This window comes from Sinohyriopsis cumingii, chromosome 16, assembly GCF_028554795.1.
Source record: "Sinohyriopsis cumingii isolate HCF-2022 chromosome 16, ASM2855479v2, whole genome shotgun sequence".
Classification (NCBI taxonomy): Eukaryota; Metazoa; Mollusca; class Bivalvia; order Unionida; family Unionidae; genus Sinohyriopsis; species Sinohyriopsis cumingii.
In genome coordinates this window covers 36,397,581-36,416,090 of record NC_142976.1, presented here as the reverse complement: position 1 = coordinate 36,416,090, position 18,510 = coordinate 36,397,581, and the positions used below count along the sequence as shown (strand labels likewise).

Below are 18,510 nucleotides of genomic sequence, written 5' to 3'. Positions count from 1 at the left end.
GAAACCAGGATCGTATATTTTGTTATGATGCGAACTGGCTCAACCATCATGAGAAATAATTGGGATGTTTCTGTTGTTTTGAAATAGGGCACATTGTGGAATCATGCCAACTTGCTAGCAAATTTTAATGTTGTTGCTTTGGGTTTAATGCCATTTCTCAGTGCAAGATAGGCTATGCATGGCAGCCAGTATAACTGGTGGAGGAAGAATCAGAGTAAAACCCTGATAAGAACCACCGATCCACAGGAAGCTACTGAGAGCTTTCACACATACCCACTTTGGCCTAGTCTGAGACAAGAACCCAGACAGACAGGTGAGATGGCAGTGATTCATAAAGGTGAGCACTTTAGACCACTTGGCCACCTGGGGTCCTGCAAATTTTAGTGTAATGACTCTATAATATGTATATCTTGCAAAACACGGCAGATATTTCACTCAATTATACTGCATTAGAATTATGGCATTGGAGATGAGGCCATTAGTTTGAAAACAAAACAAAATTTTCCAGAAACATGAAAACAAATCTATAGGAGACATTTACCGTTCTGGTGGTCTAGTGGTTAGAGTGTCTGCCTCGGATGCAGTAGGTAATGGGTTCGATCTCCGGTCGAGTCATACCAAAAACTTACAAAACTGGTATCAACAGCTGCCTCACTTGGTGCTCAGCATTTAAGAGGGTAGTGTTAGGACCAGTCGGCTTGGTGTCAGGATAATGTGACTGGGTGGGACATCATGCTACATGTCTGTGGCATGATGCCCGACTGCTAGACATCACTATAAACTGCCACACTGCAGACATCGTAGCGATATGACTGAAAAATTGTTAAAGCTACGTTAAAATCCAAATCACACACAGACTAGGAGGCATTTTGTGTCAGTTCTTACTGTAATGATAGGAAACACATTGCAGAAGACATAACCTCTGATACAATCCAATTAATTGTCTCCATCAATGAAAGAGACCATAATGTGTTAAATGCTGGTGAGATAACATGTGTTAACTAATGTGTAATAACATAATGTGTTAACTGCAGCTGAGATAACATAATGTGTTAAATGCTGCTGCAATAACTTCTCTGTTTTAGGACACTGTCACTTTAATGAAGAAAAAATTTAAAGGAATGTCATAGCTCATATATGGATAGGGAAAATATTTATTCCTCTCAATACCATGAAAATCCAGAATTGTCACAAGTTAGTGGCTTAAGAAAAAATAATCAAAAGTCAGGCATTTTGAACATCCATTATATATTTGTAAAACTAAATTAAGTCAAATAACTTCTTTCAGGAAATAAATCATCAGTCAGTATTTAGCAGCTAGCAAAAATGTCTTAATAGAAACCTTTTATTGAAGATGGGCTTAAATTTCCAAAGTTTAATTTTCAAAAGAAAAGACTTTTGTGAAAAGGTAAGTGGCTTCTGGTTTACATGAGGGACAGCAAATCCATTCAGACAGTAATATGATCTTGAGGAAAATCTTAATGAAATAATTTGACAAGATATGAAACATAATATCCCCAAACAGTGCATATTAACCAAATGCTGACATTGCATGGCATGCCCCATTTTACTGTAAGCTTGGAATTTGGATAAAGAAGACGGAGAAGACTGCTGGTCGATGACTAACTACTGACTGACAATGGTCCAACCGGATCTCAATAAAATCTCAGAATTATTAAACAGATAGTTCATATACACAGTACCAACTAGTGACAGGCTAATTAAACTCTAGTTAAACACTAATTGATCATATCAATACTATCAGAGCCGATAATATTACAGAAGTAGCATTTACCCTGTATGCTGTAAGTGATCACTGTGCTTTATGCTGTACATAAAAGAAATGCAAAAATTCAATGCATAATGATTCCTTCAAGAAATGAAAGATATCCGTTGGTCTATGTTTGAATCTTAGAATGATCCATCAGGTGTACTTGACACATTGACAGATATGTTTATTGATATCCTGAATGATCCATCAGATGTACTTGACACATTGACAGATATGTTTATTGATATCCTGAATGATCCATCAGATGCACTTGACACATTGACAGTTATGTTTATTGATATGCTGAATGATCCATCAGATGCACTTGACACATTGACAGATATGTTTATTGATATACTGAATGACAGCCATGCTACTATTAAGTTCAAGAGAGTTACGTGACCAAATCATCCCATCTGGTTTACAGGTGATATCTTGAATGCTATTAAAACAAGGAGACAAAAGTAATGTATTGGAGTAACAGTGATGCAGACCATTCAGACAGACTATTGAAATTTCAAAAGAGAGTGGCTAATGGTATTCTTTTTCTTCTGGTTTTCCTTCATGCTGATACCATTGGGTAACTTTAATTTCTGCGGGCAACTTAGGTACAAAGGGTTTTACATGCAAAACCTGTTAATCTTTCAAAGTCATATAAATTATTATAGGATTTATATTTGTATGAATTATGATCCATCTCAACATAAATTTTGAGTTTTATGGTTTTGCTTTTCCTGGGACTAGAAGATGAATTCTGTTCCATTCAATATATGATCAGCTGACTCATCTAACAGTTTATGTTGGCTTCTTCAGAAACAATGATTTATATGATTTTGCAGACCTGCCAGCTCTTACGATTTTGCCATAAGTCTTACAAAAATTACCATTAAAATGCAGACTTAGGGCATAGTAGCAAAAACTATGGAAAAATGATTGTTGCCCAAAAAATCAGGATAATTGGTTCATCCATGTTTTATTTGGATCGGGGTTTCATCTTAGAATTAGTGAAATTAGTCAGGTAACCATACTAACTTTACAGCAGCACTCCAGGTGCTTTAAACTGCATCTATTTGTTCATGCAAAATGTCTGCATGATCACACTGTTGATTATATAATAAAAAAGAGAAGCATGTTAAACAAAAGGGAAAATAAGCTTCTAGAAAAGTGTTAATAATCAACACAGAAGAATAAAAAGGAGTATTCAGATTCTTGTGAAAAAAGCTGGAAAGGACACAGTTAAGTTTATTAGCCATCATGTACTAATTTGAGTATGTCTCGTGGCAGGAGATATGATTGTCGTCATCATGTGAAGTGGATAGCAAGAAGCCATTGAGCTGCATATGGTTTGGAACTAGTGTTTGTGCAACTGTACTTGTGGTAAATAAAGTCTATGCGTACTTTACAAACTTTTCAGTTGAACATAATGTTTATTGTCGATGCGTTGAACTTTTAATTACGTTTTCCAGCTTTACAATAGCAGTTATTGTTGAAAACTGGTCAATCTTATGGAAAAAAATCAACTGTCTTACTGAGATGGACTTGTCAGGGTTGGCAGGTCTGGATGTTGTGTTCTGTTCTTTAAAACCCTTGTACTCACATGTAATGCTTCTAACATTCTGTTCTCTGTATGAATACTGTATAATGTACACATCCGTAATGCCTTGTCCAGTGTTCACTTTAATTCTCTGTATGAATACTGTATAATGTATACATCCATAATGCCTTGTCCAGTGTTTGCTTCTATTCTCTGTATGAATACTGTATAATGTATACATCCATAATGCCTTGTCCAGTGTTCACTTCTATTCTCTGTAGGGTACCTGTTTACCATGTACTGAGAAAAAGCAGAAAACCTTTTCAAATGTGGCAACCAATATGTTCATATACATTTTCCCAAGTGGGTTGTAAGAAGAAAAAAAAAGACTTTAATTGTCAGGAAAGATTAGAAGAACAGGAATAGAAAAAATTCTTATATTTCAAACAGTGAACAGGATGTTCAAAGATTGTTCATGTAGTCACTCAGATTTGCTATGATAAAGTTTATTGAAAAGATTTTTTTTCAATGTAGTAATTTTATGCTAAGTAGCAGAGTTGTTCTCACCTAGACACCCTATTTTCAACCAGGACCCTCAGTTTCAGGAGAGTGATGGTCATGGCCTCCCAGTGTCCAGAGCCTACTGAAAGCTTTGGTTATGGAGCTTGTGGATTTTCTTCAATGCCACTTCTATTTTATAAAATAATGATTCTATTTATTGTGACAGGTTTTAATTGTGATTGCAGGTGATTCATTGATTAACAGATTTTGGTACATTGCTGTGAGTTGCATTCATGTAGTATATTGAATTGGATGACAGTTATGGTGAGGTTACAGCTGTAGCATATTGAATTGGATGACAGTTATGGTGAAGTTACAGTTGTAGTATATTGAATTTAATGGCATTGATGTTGAGATTACAGCTGTAGTATATTGAATTGGATGACAGTTATGGTGAGGTTACAGCTGTTGTATATTGAATTGCATGAGTTATGGTGAGGTTACAGCTGTATTATGTTGAATTGGTTGACAGTTATGGTGAGGTTACAGATGTATTATATTGAATTGGATGACAGTTATAGTGAGGTTACAGCTGTAGTATATTGAATTGGATGACAGTTATGGTGAGGTTACAGTTGTAGTATATTGAATTTAATGGCATTTATGGTGAGATTACAGCTGTAGTATATTGAATTGATTGACAGTTATGGTGAGGTTACATCTGTTGTATATTGAATTGGATGAGTTATGGTGAGGTTACAGCTGTATTATGTTGAATTGCATGACAGTTATGGTGAGGTTACAGCTGTAGTATATTGAATTGGATGACAGTTATGGTGAGGTTACAGCTGTTGTATATTGAATTGGATGACAGTTATGGTGAGGTTACAGCTGTAGTATATTGAATTGGATGATATCTATGGTGAGGTTACGGCTGTAGTATATTGAATTCGATGGCAGTTATGGTAAGGTTACAGCTGTATTATATTGAATTGGATGACAGTTATGGTGAGGTTACAGCTGTAGTATATTGAATAGGATGACAGTTATGGTGAGGTTACAGCTGTAATATATTGAATTGGATGACAGTTATGGTGATGCTGCATATTCTGATTCTCATGCTGTAATGCTGTCAAGTTAAAACTGGATATAAGCTGACTGGAAATGAAACGGAAATGGTTCTTTTTTGGGTGTTCCTGTTTGGGTGTTTTTGTTTGAGTGTTGCAGTTTGGGTGTTTTTGTTATTCATAGGGATCCAGGATCAATAGAATATATGAGTAATGTGTTCAAATGCAACAATATTTTGGATTGAAGACAATGACACCTTGGCAGGTCTTGCTATCTCAACTTTATATAGCCATGGATTAAACTTCGTATTTGCTGATACCATTCTTATATTCTCTGTATATCAAATCAGATCATCTGTATTATATTCCCAGCTGGAAAAAACATCCAAACCAAATAAAAAAAACCTACAAAAAACAGGACCGATTTCAGTGTAGAATTTTATGATGGCAGATCAGGGTGTCTGCTATTTTTTCTTTCTTTGCCTTCATTGATGCATTATGTTACAGTTTATGATTATTACTGCAGATAATACATTACTGATAAGTAATAAAACTTTAATTTTGCTTGACCACACTAGTAAAAGAGCTCTTGTTTTAAATAGGAACTTTGAAAATAGGTTAAGGTAAACATTTGGCAGCTGTTTCCATAGTAAAAGTCCTTCATTCATACCTTTTATGGGTGAGATTGTATAAAATGAATAATGTTTAATTAGTAATGGCCATTAAGTCATAATTAGTAATGGCCATTAAGTCATAATTAGTAATGGCTTGGATTAAGTCCTACTTAGTAATGGTTTTTTAGGGAACTTTCAACGCCTTATTGGCTACATCATATCAAGGAAATGTAAGCTTTGTGCCTTTCCCAAGGACACACCAAGGCTGCACAGTGTGCTGTTTTGTACAAGTATTGAATCTCTGACCCAAGGTTTACAAAAGTGACACTCTACCAACTAATTACTGAGAAAATGTAATTTTGTGACTTTTCTTGAGTACAGTATACTTATCTGGAATATAAATTTTGAACCACTTCAGATGTTTTAATGAAATTTTTCCCAAGTATATATCATAACTAAAGCAAAAGACATTTAGGCTGTGTAGGCATTTGGTATCGACTATTTCAGCTGTAGGTGTCATTTTTGAGAATTTGATTACAGATATCTTTAAATGGTGATTGTTTGCTTCATTTCACTCCTTATCAATCAATAAACCTTGGAAAATAATTATTCACACACCCTCAAAGTACATACAATAAAATCAATGTTATAGTATGTCCTCATTTTTAGATATGGTCAGACAGGAAATGTGATTTGGTGTAAACCAGATTATATCAGAAAATTTAATAGTGAAGCAAAACTGCATATTATTATGAAATAAAAATGCAGTTATTTCTGAGAGGCAGACAATATTGTGATTTGAAAAAAAAAATTATTTTGTATTTTGTCTTATCTTGAAAGACTCTTTCCCATCAATGAGTTTTGGAATACAATATCAGTTACGGAATTAAAATTTCATAAAATGTATATTATGCCAGAACTTTTATGCACAAATACTTTTCATGAAAGTAAGTACTTGTGCCAAAGACAGTTGACAAACGAGTTCTAATTAGTACAGTCAAAATATTGTATTTGTGGTACAGATGATGAATGACAGGATGTTATTGTACGTAAGCGAGAACTGTTCAAAGATTTTGTTTTATCTTCATTGCATTAAAATGAAATGCGTGCCTAATGGAACATGACTTAGAGTGGAATGTTAAAACTGGTTATTCTTGAAATGCTTTTAGAAATATGAAATTTTATATTATCAAATTATATTTTTTACTTGAATGATAACCAAATGATTGATTTTAGCTGACGAAAATTGAAAATCATTACATGTTTCAACTTGTTTGTGTATCCATTTGTTTATTCATTAGTTTATTGATGGGTCTTTTTGTTTATGACATTGCAAAGACTTGAAATTTCAGTGTTGTTTATATATTGAATAAAGCCGAATAGTCACAAATTCTGTTACGTGCGGTTGACATGCCTAACAGACTGGGATGTATTAGGATATTCTTCTGCACAAAGTGAGATTTACCTTCATAATTTTCTGGAGAGAGAACACTGTTATTATTTACGGGTTTGCATGGCTAGGGAATCAGAATGGCAGACATGGAAGATGACATCACATGAAAACAAAGGATATCAGTGGCCTCATTCTGTATTCAGACTGATACAGTAATCAAGTTACTAGCTGCAAAGGTTAAGGTCATTAGTAGACAGAAGGTCACAACATGGGTGGATCATGTGCTGTTTGCAGTACTCTTATCAGTGTTATAGACTGCTTCATTTAGCCTAGGTGGTTAGAGTGTCTACCTTGGATGTGGGAGGTTATGGATTTGAACCCTGGCCAAGTCATACCAAAGACTTATAAAAATGGTACTAGCAGTTTCCTCGCTTGGTTTTCAGCATTAAGAGGTTAGTGTTAGGACTGGTCGGCCTGGTGTCAGGATAATGTGACTGGGTGGGACATGATGCTACATGTCTGTGGCATGATGCCCCAGTGCTAGACATCACTATAAACTGCCACACTGCAGCCATCATAGTGATATGATTAAAATTGTTAAAGCTATGTAGCTATGTGAAAAATCCAAAACACACACACACACACACACACAAGCACACAGTTACATATTTGCATTCATGTGATGTGTGATCTGGCATGCCTAGTCTAGTTACATGTAGCTTCCATTGGTTACATACATAAGCATTCATGTGATTGAGATCTGGCATGCCTGGCCTAGGTTGTTGTTGTTGTTGTTGTTGTAGGGTTTAACGCCATTTTTCAGCACTAGATAGGCTATACATGGCGGCCAGTATAACTGGTGGAGGAAGAACCCTGGAAAACCCAGGGAAGAACCACCGACCCACGAGAAGGCCTGGCCTAGATACCTGTAGATTCCATAAGCATTCATGTGATGTGTGATCTGGCATGTCTAACCTATATACTAGTAACTTCCATTGATTACATACATAAGCATTCATGTGATTGATATCTGGCATGCCTGGCCTAGGGGGGCAGGGGCCAGTTTTTATTTACAAATTTAATGCCACAATCAGCGACCTAGTATAAAAAAAAATCATAAAAAATCAAATACACAAGTGAGGTAAAAAAGTTCCAGATTTTTGAATACCTAAATTAAAACAAAGCATAAGAATATTATCCACTTGACCAGAGCAGTCAATGGTAGTTCATAGCAGAAGAAGTTTATGCACCCAAACCCCAAATTTATACCTGCACTTTTCATGTCCGAAGGTCATTTTTGACACCATGTGATGCTCAGAGTGCAAACACAAGCCTTTTTCCTAGATGACAGTTCTGCAAAACAGTATGTACTAAACAGGCTGATGCAATTGAAAATGTTGTCATCAAGCCGTTTTTGAGGTATTCTACTTGCCCCAAACCCATGTGTTTGCTGCTGTGGGAGGCTAGCTCTTTTTCTTAGCCAACTACTGGTAGTTCACTATCAACAATACAAGCCCGAAACACCTAGTTCACAAATATATCACATCTTTAAATAGTAAACAATAATAGCTGACAAGTCACACCATAGCCTTAAATTAAGAAATTTGCCATGGGGCCAATTACGAAACTGGACGATGCCACCTAAGGCACATGTAGCTTCCATTAGTTGTATAAATTAGCATTCATTTGATGTGTGATCTGGCATGCCTGGTCTAAGTACATGTAGCTTCCATTGGTTACATAAATAAGCATTCATGTGATTGAGATTTGGCATGCCTGGTCTAGGTACATGTAGCTTCCATTGGTTACATAAATAAGCATTCATGTGATTGAGATCTGGCATGCCTGGTCTAGGTACATGTAACTTCCATTGGTTACATAAATAAGCATTCATGTGATTGAGGTCTGTCATGCCTGGTCTAGGTACATGTAGCTTCCATTGGTTACGTAAATAAGCATTCATGTGATTGAGATCTGGCATGCCTGGGCTAGGTACATGTAGCTTCCATTGGTTATATACATACCATATATACTTGCTTATAAGTCAAGTCAAACTACAAACATTATAAATCCTGTTCTGCTATAGCATAATGCATCAGAGTCTATGCTGTTTTGTTCTACTGATTACTCATAACAAACTGCACAGACCAAGATGTGCAGGCACATTATGCGATGGCAGGTCTGGGTCAGTACAGTTTGCAGTTGGACACATAAGTGAGTATATATGGTAATCATTGCACCAGAGCCAACCAAATACATGAATTCATTATCTCACCATTAGACAAGTGTCATCTTACACAACTGAATGGTTAAACATAGTGCATTAGATGTTTATCCCTCCCTTTTGGCACTGAAAAGGAGGAAAATACATTTATCTGAATGACAGAAATTTTGCATCAAGCTAATGCATGTTTTAAAGAATGCAATATGTGTTTTGATGTGTAATTACTTGTATTAATTTGACATTTAAGATTACGGTTTGACAGATTTAGATAGATCTTTTAATAGAAATTTTCAATTTTCTTATTCACAATAACAAATCTTTTCTTCAGCATGAAAAAATTGTCCTATTAAGGTTTAATCTGGTGTAATTACTGAATGCCTAGGGTGTGTTTGAAAAATAGAGCTGAATTTAATAGCTTAATTATAAGTTATAAGACAGATAGTGTTGTTGATGAAATCTGTTCTCAGATAAATTAAACTGTTTCTTGTGTCACAGGTATATAGAATACTGTTTTCAGCATTTCTGTTGGAAAGTACACCCAATTATTTTATCATTTACCATGGACCACATATTAATATTGTTTCCAGCCTGTAATATAGTTGTATATATTTTCAAATAACTTTATCAATAGATAGGAATCACTTGTATCTTTGGTTGAATTCAAAACATTTTGATTTACATATTACACACTGCCATTGAAAGTTGCTGGTTGTTGTGATTTATTGTTGCTTGTCTTGGCTGTTGGGCAGGCTGGCGTTTGTTGATTTTATTGGCTGAATCATTGGGAGGAATCCAGCTAAATGCCCTTTTCAAGGACATTCAGAGGCAGGACTGTCTTGGGCTGGTTATGAACTTTCATGCCAGGGCAGGCTGGCAGGCAGGCATTCATTGGTTTTCTGGATAATACCAACTCAAATTCTGGTGGATAGATCAGAACCAGTTTGAGGGTCACTAGCTTTCAGGTCAAGGTCACTTAAATAGAGGTTGCCTTTTCATTTCATTTCTAAGCAGTAACCTAAATTTTATTCTTCCGATTTTAACAAAATTCAGTAGATGTCTTAATTTCAGGAATGGTGAGGTTCCTGTTAATTTAGATATTAGCACTTTTTTTTAGGTCCAGATCATTTGTTACTAAAGCTAGATTTTACCTTTACACTTTATATCTGCACAATAACTTCTAGTTTTAGTGGATGAATGTCAATAACTACAGGTTACAGCTCAAGATGGATTTAACCACTGCATTTTATTTATTTATATTTTATGTAGAAAGATTTAAACAAAACAGCCATGCACATTAATGGGTGATCTTGTATTTGATTTGCTGAGCTTGTTATCATTTTGGAGACCATATTTCTGATATAATTTTGATTAAACTTGGTATGTATGTTTATGTCATCAAGCCTTGTACAAGCTCAATAATGAGCAGTATGAATTGATCTTGCATCTGATTGGCTGACTTTGTTGTTAGTTTGAAAACCATATTTCTGATCCAGTTTTGATCATACTTTAAATATGGAGTTGTATAATCAAGGTCTTGGGTGGGTTCAGTAAAAATTACGAGGTCTATATAGGTCAATGATTTTTTTTATTGGATGTGATAAACTGAATTTGTTACCAGTGGGGAAGCCATATATGTGGTCTGATTTTGATCACACTTGGAATTCGTGCTTATATTGTCACGATCTTAAACTGTCAATAATGAGTAAGCTCCATGTTTATTTATGAGGTGATCTGGCATATGATTGATTGATTGAGTTTATTACCACTCTGTAAGACATAATTTTCAGTTTTGATGAAAATTTGAATTCGTCTTTTATCATCAAGATTTTGGCTGATGTTGTATCTGGTTGGTCGACCTTGTTATCACTCTTGAAGAACTATTTTTGATCTGTTGGGTTTATTATCATCAAGATGATTTTTTATTACAAGTCAAGGACACACCATGATATCTGACTCAGGCTGATTGGATGCAAGTCCAGCATGCTAACCACTGAGCCACAATGCCTCCCAGCATGATAGGAAGATATATGAAATGGTCAACTGTTATGTAAGCCAGGCGAGTGATATGATCCTCAGCATTACAAATTAACCTAATCGTATTGCTATGCCATAAAAATAAAAAAAACCAAACAGAGCAACCTTTTCTCAATATTGGACAGAAAGCCTTTTACATGTATGGCAAGTCAATGGAGATAACATGTATGATCAAGGCTTGAGTGTGTAGTACAGATATCCAATGACAGCTGAACTCTCACATGGTCAGTACTGAGAATTTGCAATAGAAAATGTATGATAACGGTCTAATTACCTGATTGGTGTATTGTGTATTGATTGGTGTCTTGATCCATGTAAAGATTTTTCATCTTCATAAATTAGATTTATTGCTCATATAGTCCTGAAATTATTGTTTCCTACTGTTATATTCAACCAAGGTTTGATCAATAAATACTCAGTTGTAATATCAGCACTATATTTAAAAAGGTATTCCTGAGAATTTTCGTGTTGATATCTTTCAAAATCAGTAGATTGCTATCAAGCAGGCAGTGATGAATTATCATGGTTTATCTGAAGATAGTTTGTCTGTATTTGATGCCTACCAACTGCAAAATATCATTGACCCTGATCTACCATCATATAATGCATTGTACCAGCAGAGTTGGGTTTACACTTTTGGCTGTTAAACATGGCAATAACAGCAAGCACATCCTTGACCCTGATCTGACAGCACATTATGCTGGGTTTTAAACTGATGGCAGCTGAATGTGCTACTTGCCTGCAGATAGCAGCAAATATCCTTGACCTCATAGTTATTTAGCCTTTCACATAATCCGTATGTCATATATACTTTCCTATAAGTTGAGTCCAACAGCAGACAACATTGACCCTGATATGCCATTGCATAATGCAGTGGCAGATTAAGGTCTGTGTTGTTTGTTCTACAGATTACTCCTAACAGTCTGCAGTTGCACTTGACTTATAAGTGTGTACATATGGTACTTTCATCTTCATAATGGCACTTCACTGCCCTCCACCTACACTTATCATAACGAAATGTTTTTGTAACATAATTTAGCAAGTAATCAGTTATTAGCTAATTTTGTCTCAGACAACAGTTCAAACAGTCTTAGGTGAGGCAAAGTACTTTGCTCATGGGTACTTACAATAGCATGTCACCACTGAGGTTTGAACTTGGAACCCACCAGCAAGGAGCCAGACACTGCTGACTGAGCTATACCATACTTCTAGTGCATTTTTTTGTGTCAAGCATGAGGTGTAATTGCATATTTTTCACCTGAATTTATCAAAAGTAAGCTGTAGTACAGTCTGAATGTTGACACTCTTGACAAAGCTATAGTATATTCTGAGTATTGACACTCTTGACAAAGATGTAGTATATTTAGAGTGTTGACACTCTTGATAAAGCTGTAGTACATTCTGAATGTTGACACTCTTGATAAAGCTGTAGCACATTCTGAGCATTGACACCCTTGACAAAGCTGTAGTATATTTTGTGTTGACATGCTTGCTAAAGCTGTAGCACATTCTGAGTATTGAAACTTGACAAAACTGTAGTACATTCTGAGTGTTGACACTTTTGAGTTGTAGTAAATTCTAAGTGTTGACACTCTTGATAAAGCTGTAGTACAGCCTGAGTGTTGATACTCTTGATAAAACTATAATATATATTCAGTGTTGAAACTCTTGATAAAACTAGTACAGGCTGAGTGTTGACACCCTTGACAAAGCTGTAGTACATTCTGAGTGTTGACACTCTTGATAAAGCTGTAGTACAATCTGAGTGTTGACACTCTTATTAAAACTATAATACATTCAGAGTGTTGGAACTCTTGATAAAACTAGTACAGGCTGAGTGTTGACACCCTTGACAAAGCTGTTGTACATTCTGAGTGTTGACACTCTTAATAAAGTTGTAGCATGTTCTTTGTGTTGACACTTTTGACAAAGCTGTAGTAAAGACTGTTGACAGTCTTGATAAAGCTGTGGTGCAGGCTGATTGTGGCACCCTTGACAATGCTGTCATACATGCTGAGTGTACACTTTTGACTAAGCTTTAGTACTGGCTGAGTGTTGACACTTTTGACAAAGCTGTTGCAGTACAGGCTTGGTGTTGACACTCTTGATCAAGCTGTGGTAAGGCTTAGTGTTGACACTCTTGTCAAAGCTCTGGTACAGACTGATAAACTGATGACAATAAATCTTGTTGGTGTTGATACAAAAGACTAATCCATTGACAGCAGACAAGAAAGGAAAGGGTAATTGATCTATAACAACAAACAAAGAGAATATTTTTGCTAAACTGATCAACCCTAAGTGAGTGGATTTGCCATAATAGAAATGTGGCAACATTATGATTTCTGACAGGAGTACTGCTGAAAAGAAAAAATCTTGTGCAGAAATACATAGCAAATCATAGGGATAAATTGATGGCTTGCTGCTACCATCTGATGAGACCTATGGAGGGGTCAAAACTCTTTTAAACCAATGAATATACATTACAAACTGCAAAATATATATATATATATATATATATATATATATATATATATAGAGAGAGAGAGAGAGAGAGAGAGAGAGAGAGAGAGAGAGAGAGAGAGTCCATTTATTTGAAACTGTGACAAAGTTTGTGATTTGAGAAGTGTGGAAGGACACTGGTACCCATAAAGTCCTAAGTCCAGGACTGAGTATATCAATAGCAAGAAACTCACTCCTAAGAGACTAACCGAACACTAAGCCTTAAGAATCTGTTATAGGGAGTCAGAACAAGTTGGCCGTAAAGTTTTAGTTTGTGTCATGATTTGTAAAATTCAAACCAAGGAAAAGACAACAAATATTTTGTTTCCTTGCGGGAACCTTTGAAAAGAAATCTGCTGGAGACCTTAATTAGAATGAAATTTTGCCTAAGACTTGAATGACCTTTGAATGAAATTTCACCAGAGTCTTCCCAAAACATCTGAATTCACTATATTACTATTAGATCACTTGTCATCCTTCACATTTGACTGGTTAAACTTACAGAACATCAGATATTTATCCCTCCCTTTTCCCGGCTGTAGAATGTCCATCATATTCCATGAAAAACGATGGAAAATGCTGGAAAATTCTAGCATGGAAAACGCTGGAGTATTTGGACTAATATTCCAGCCTCTGTCCAGGGTAGGCTGGAAAACCCTGAACAATTCTTGCATGGAAAATGCTGGACAATTCTAGCATGGAAAACGCTGGAGTATTTGGACTATTATTCCAGGCTATGTCCAGGGTAGGCTGGAAAACCCTGGACAATTCTAGCATGGAAAATGCTGGAAAATTCTAGCATGGAAAACGCTGGAGTATTTGGACTAATATTCCAGCCTCTGTCCAGGGTAGGCTGGAAAACCCTGGACAATTCTAGCATGGAAAACACTGGAAAATTCTAGCATGGAAAACGCTGGAGTATTTGGACTAATATTCCAGCCTATGTCCAGGGTAGGCTGGAAAACCCTGGACAATTCTAGCATGGAAAACGCTGGAAAATTCTAGCATGGAAAACGCTGGAGTATTTGGACTAATATTCCAGCCTTTGTCCAGGGTAGGCTGGAAAACCCTGGACAATTCTAGCATGGAAAACGATGGAAAACCCTGGACAATTCTAGCATGGAAAATGCTGGAGCATTTGGACTAATATTCCAGTCTTTATCCAGGGTAGGCTGGAAAACCCTGGACAACACTAAAATTTAGCTGAAAATTGTTGAAATATTTTATGAAAACGAGATTTTTAACAGTGATGCAACTTTTATTTGATGATAATTTCAAGAAGAACATGATCCAAATTACCCCAACCAACTCACTGTATTGACTGTGATGTTTAGTAACTTTTAAACAAGGAAACAAAAATTAAAAACTATACTTGTCACTGGTAGCTTAATAGGTTGTGCACTAGTATTCAGTAGACAACATGGCTTAAGTTGTCATAAATGTCGCTACACTTCTACTGGTGTCATAAAATCCAGATTACTGGCTCCTTAACATCATCCGAGTTTCTAAAAATATGTTCTCTTACTCTAGTTATAGTTATGAATTTATTCTGAAGCAATCTTAACAACAAAATAACAGAAATTCACGTTAATTTCTATCTCAATTTTAATTAAAAAAATTTAAAATATTTCTTTTTACACGTGTTGTTTCATAGTTCATTCACCACATTTCTTATTTTTCTGTTGTCACCACTGGAGTCTGTGGAAGTGATGGTACTCTTGATGGTTTAACCAAATCGCAAAGCTTCTGTCTCACCATCACCTCCCCAATGTTATACTTCTCCTTCATGATTTCTGAAATACAAATCATTGTATATTAATGAATCGAATCAAGCAAGATTTCAAATTTATTTCAATCCCAAAAAAATATATATATATATAGAGAGAGAGAGAGAGAGAGAGAGAGAGACAGAGACAGAGGCACAGAGAGAGAGAGAGAGAGAGGGGAGTGAGAGAATGAGAGTTATGCCTGAAACATTTCATGTAATTACAGTACTTTTACAATCCCTGAGGTTGGTAATTGTAATGAGGCACTTGGCTTGATGACTAACTTGATAGGCTTAAAAACCTGTGGTTTCCATCACAAATTAAACTGGCTAGCTAACTGCTCCTGTGGCCTAAGTCTAAGTGGTTAGAGCGCCTGCTATGGGTGTGAGAGGTCACAGGTTTGAACCCTTAACCGAGTCATACCAAAGACTTATTAAAAAAATGGTACTATTAGCTGCCTCACCTAGTTCTCAGCATTAACCCTTTACCTCATGCAAGCATCTTTTGACGCCTCTACTCCATTCACATGGAAGCGCCTTTTGACGCCTACTGTAAACATCAGCCATTTTAAGCCGGTTTTCATAGCGCCACCTTCGGGGAAACCCCCATTTAGATACTACATTCATTTCTGTGAATGACAATTACATCAGATCACGTGGTCACTGTTTATGCCCTGGTCGATATCTGCTATTTAAAGTAACTGGGTCATAATCTCCACTCTCCAAAATGGAGGTCGCGGATTTCATTCAGTACTTACGAAGTTTCCACGATTAGAATCAGAACTACGAAAGATTCAATAACTTAGGTAAAGGCTCTGATATTGATGCAGGCAGCAATTAGTTTTCATAAATTATCAAATTCAGATGACTTAGTGATGTAGATGCAGACGACAAATTATAAATTTGAAGTATGAGAAATGGCAGCTACGATTGGTCACGCGGCCTCCCTGACATGACGGTGAATGAGTCCTCTCAAGATTTTAAAGCACGTAAAAAATTCTTCAGTGAAAAATAATTACGCAGCTATAACAATCAGACTTTTAATCTTAAATTTTTCGACACATAATAGATGTGTACCAAAAATGTAAAATGGTTACAATTGCTGTTTAACATAAAATACACTACATTGCTTAACAGTTAACAGGCAGGCCTATGCGTATGGAGTCGAATAGGTAACAGGTGCTCTATTTATAGCATGCTGCACTTTGTAATTATGCTCTATAAGGTAAATGGTTAAGAGGTTAGTGTTAGGACTGGTCAACCTGGTGTCAAGATAATGTGAATGGGTGGGAGACATTATGCTACATGTCTGTGGCATGATATCCCAGTGCTAGACATCACTATAAATTGCCACACTGCAGACATCGTAGCGATGTGACTAAACATTTGTTAAAGCTACGTTCCTAAACATCTGAATCACGCACACACAAACTGGCTACCATATACATGCAGTTGTGATTATACCATTTAAACTGAAAGTAGATTTACATTGTCCATTTGAATATTGCCTGTCTACACTATAATGTTTCAAGTAGTAGTTGTGTATACGTTTAAATTTCATAATGTTCCAGCCTTAGTTCATAAAAAAATTTTGTTACAATTTGGCATATATTTTGTCATAGGTTAACAAAGTTTAAAACGCATGGTTAATAATTTAAAATATATCATAAATTATTTGAATTCTGGACTGTTCTTGGAGAGGTGGCCTTGTGTGTACTTATTATTGGCTCTTGCCCCAGTTAGTGTCTTCCCAATATATTCACCAGAGCTGTACAGCATTCTGAATATTTATTTAGCAGCTTTGTTAAAATCCAAAATTTGACATATTTCTGCCTCATGCTGGGTGTGAAAAAAAATTTAATCCAAATTTTCACCATGATGATTCATATGCACTAAGTTTCTGATATATTTACTTATCTACATACACAACTCCAGGTTACAGCTAATGTTCTAGACATTTGAATTTGAAACAAATGTGGTATTACCTCTCGCATGCTTAATTCAAATTAAAAGATCGAAGAATTTCAATGAAGCTGTCGCCATCAAGTTGTTTACATAACTGTGCCTTGCCACTTTTTTTCTGAAATTAAAGGACACAAACTAAACAAGTATTTTTGGTGAGGAAAAATGATAATCATTTCCAACAGTTTACAACTGTACATTCTTATTAATTATACAATAAGTTACTATTAAATATTACTGAAATGGCTGAATATAAATTGGACAGACAGAAACAAGCCATAATCTGAATTGAAGATTAATTGGAAAAGAGATCTACCGGTATATTTCCGAGTCACAGTCTAAAATTAATTAAAACAAATATAACTTATTGCTACAAATAGCACACTGTCTGGAAAATAATAACGAAAATGTAAAAAATACAAATACCAGTCAGATCATTAATAATATCAAGGGTCAATAAAATTTAAAGTGAAATTTACAATTTGGAAATGTATATTCGCAAGGCCGGCACGTACCAACTTTTTTGAACGACAGACACGAGATGACTGGTCATTGTGCATTAGGATAAGTAAAAAATGTTGCCAATTATGTAAACAAAGCTTAAAACATAACACATACCTTTCAATATCCTTACAAGTTTGACGTTTAATTTATCAGTCTTCAAACAGCATGAAAAAAAGAAATTGTTCCATAGGATATATTTCGTAATAGCTTTCCGTAAATTTACGTCACGCGAAGTCTTTCACAGCTAAGGTACTTGGCGGCCGTGCAAATATTTTTGCTACAATTGGACTGAGTAATGACTTACCTGCTATTTTCGCAATAATACACGCATGGTATCCCTTGAATCCACGACAAACCGCCATCACTTTCTCTCCCGTGCGATATTCCTTCATTTCTTTTCGTGGCGAGCGTACATCAGCCATACAGATTATGCCTCCCTGAATGGGACGATCATTCACCCATATAACCAGTGATATTTCTGGTTCAGTGGTCATCTTAAAATCCTGGGATATTTTATATTTTACAATTTCAATGACACTCCAATCGAAAATTGCGCCAAATTCTAGACTGGTTATCCAAACCGTTTTTCGGTGCCAAATTTGGAACCAAAATTTACAGAAACTGTTTTTTTTTTGTTTTTGT

General features: G+C 35.7%; 1 protein-coding gene and 1 long non-coding RNA gene across 3 annotated transcripts in view; one reads left to right on the top strand and one right to left on the bottom strand.

Annotated features, from left to right (window-relative positions):
• LOC149780209 (centrosome-associated protein 350-like) overlaps window positions 1–18,510 on the top strand; it is a 379,234-nt gene that overhangs the window by 69,584 nt on the left and 291,140 nt on the right. The window lies entirely within an intron of this gene.
• LOC149780211 (uncharacterized) lies at window positions 15,225–18,461 on the bottom strand. The gene is made up of 3 exons (XR_016415029.1): window positions 18,173–18,461; window positions 17,388–17,482; window positions 15,225–15,430 (listed from the first exon to the last, which is right to left on the bottom strand). It is a non-coding gene; the product is annotated as an uncharacterized LOC149780211 (long non-coding RNA).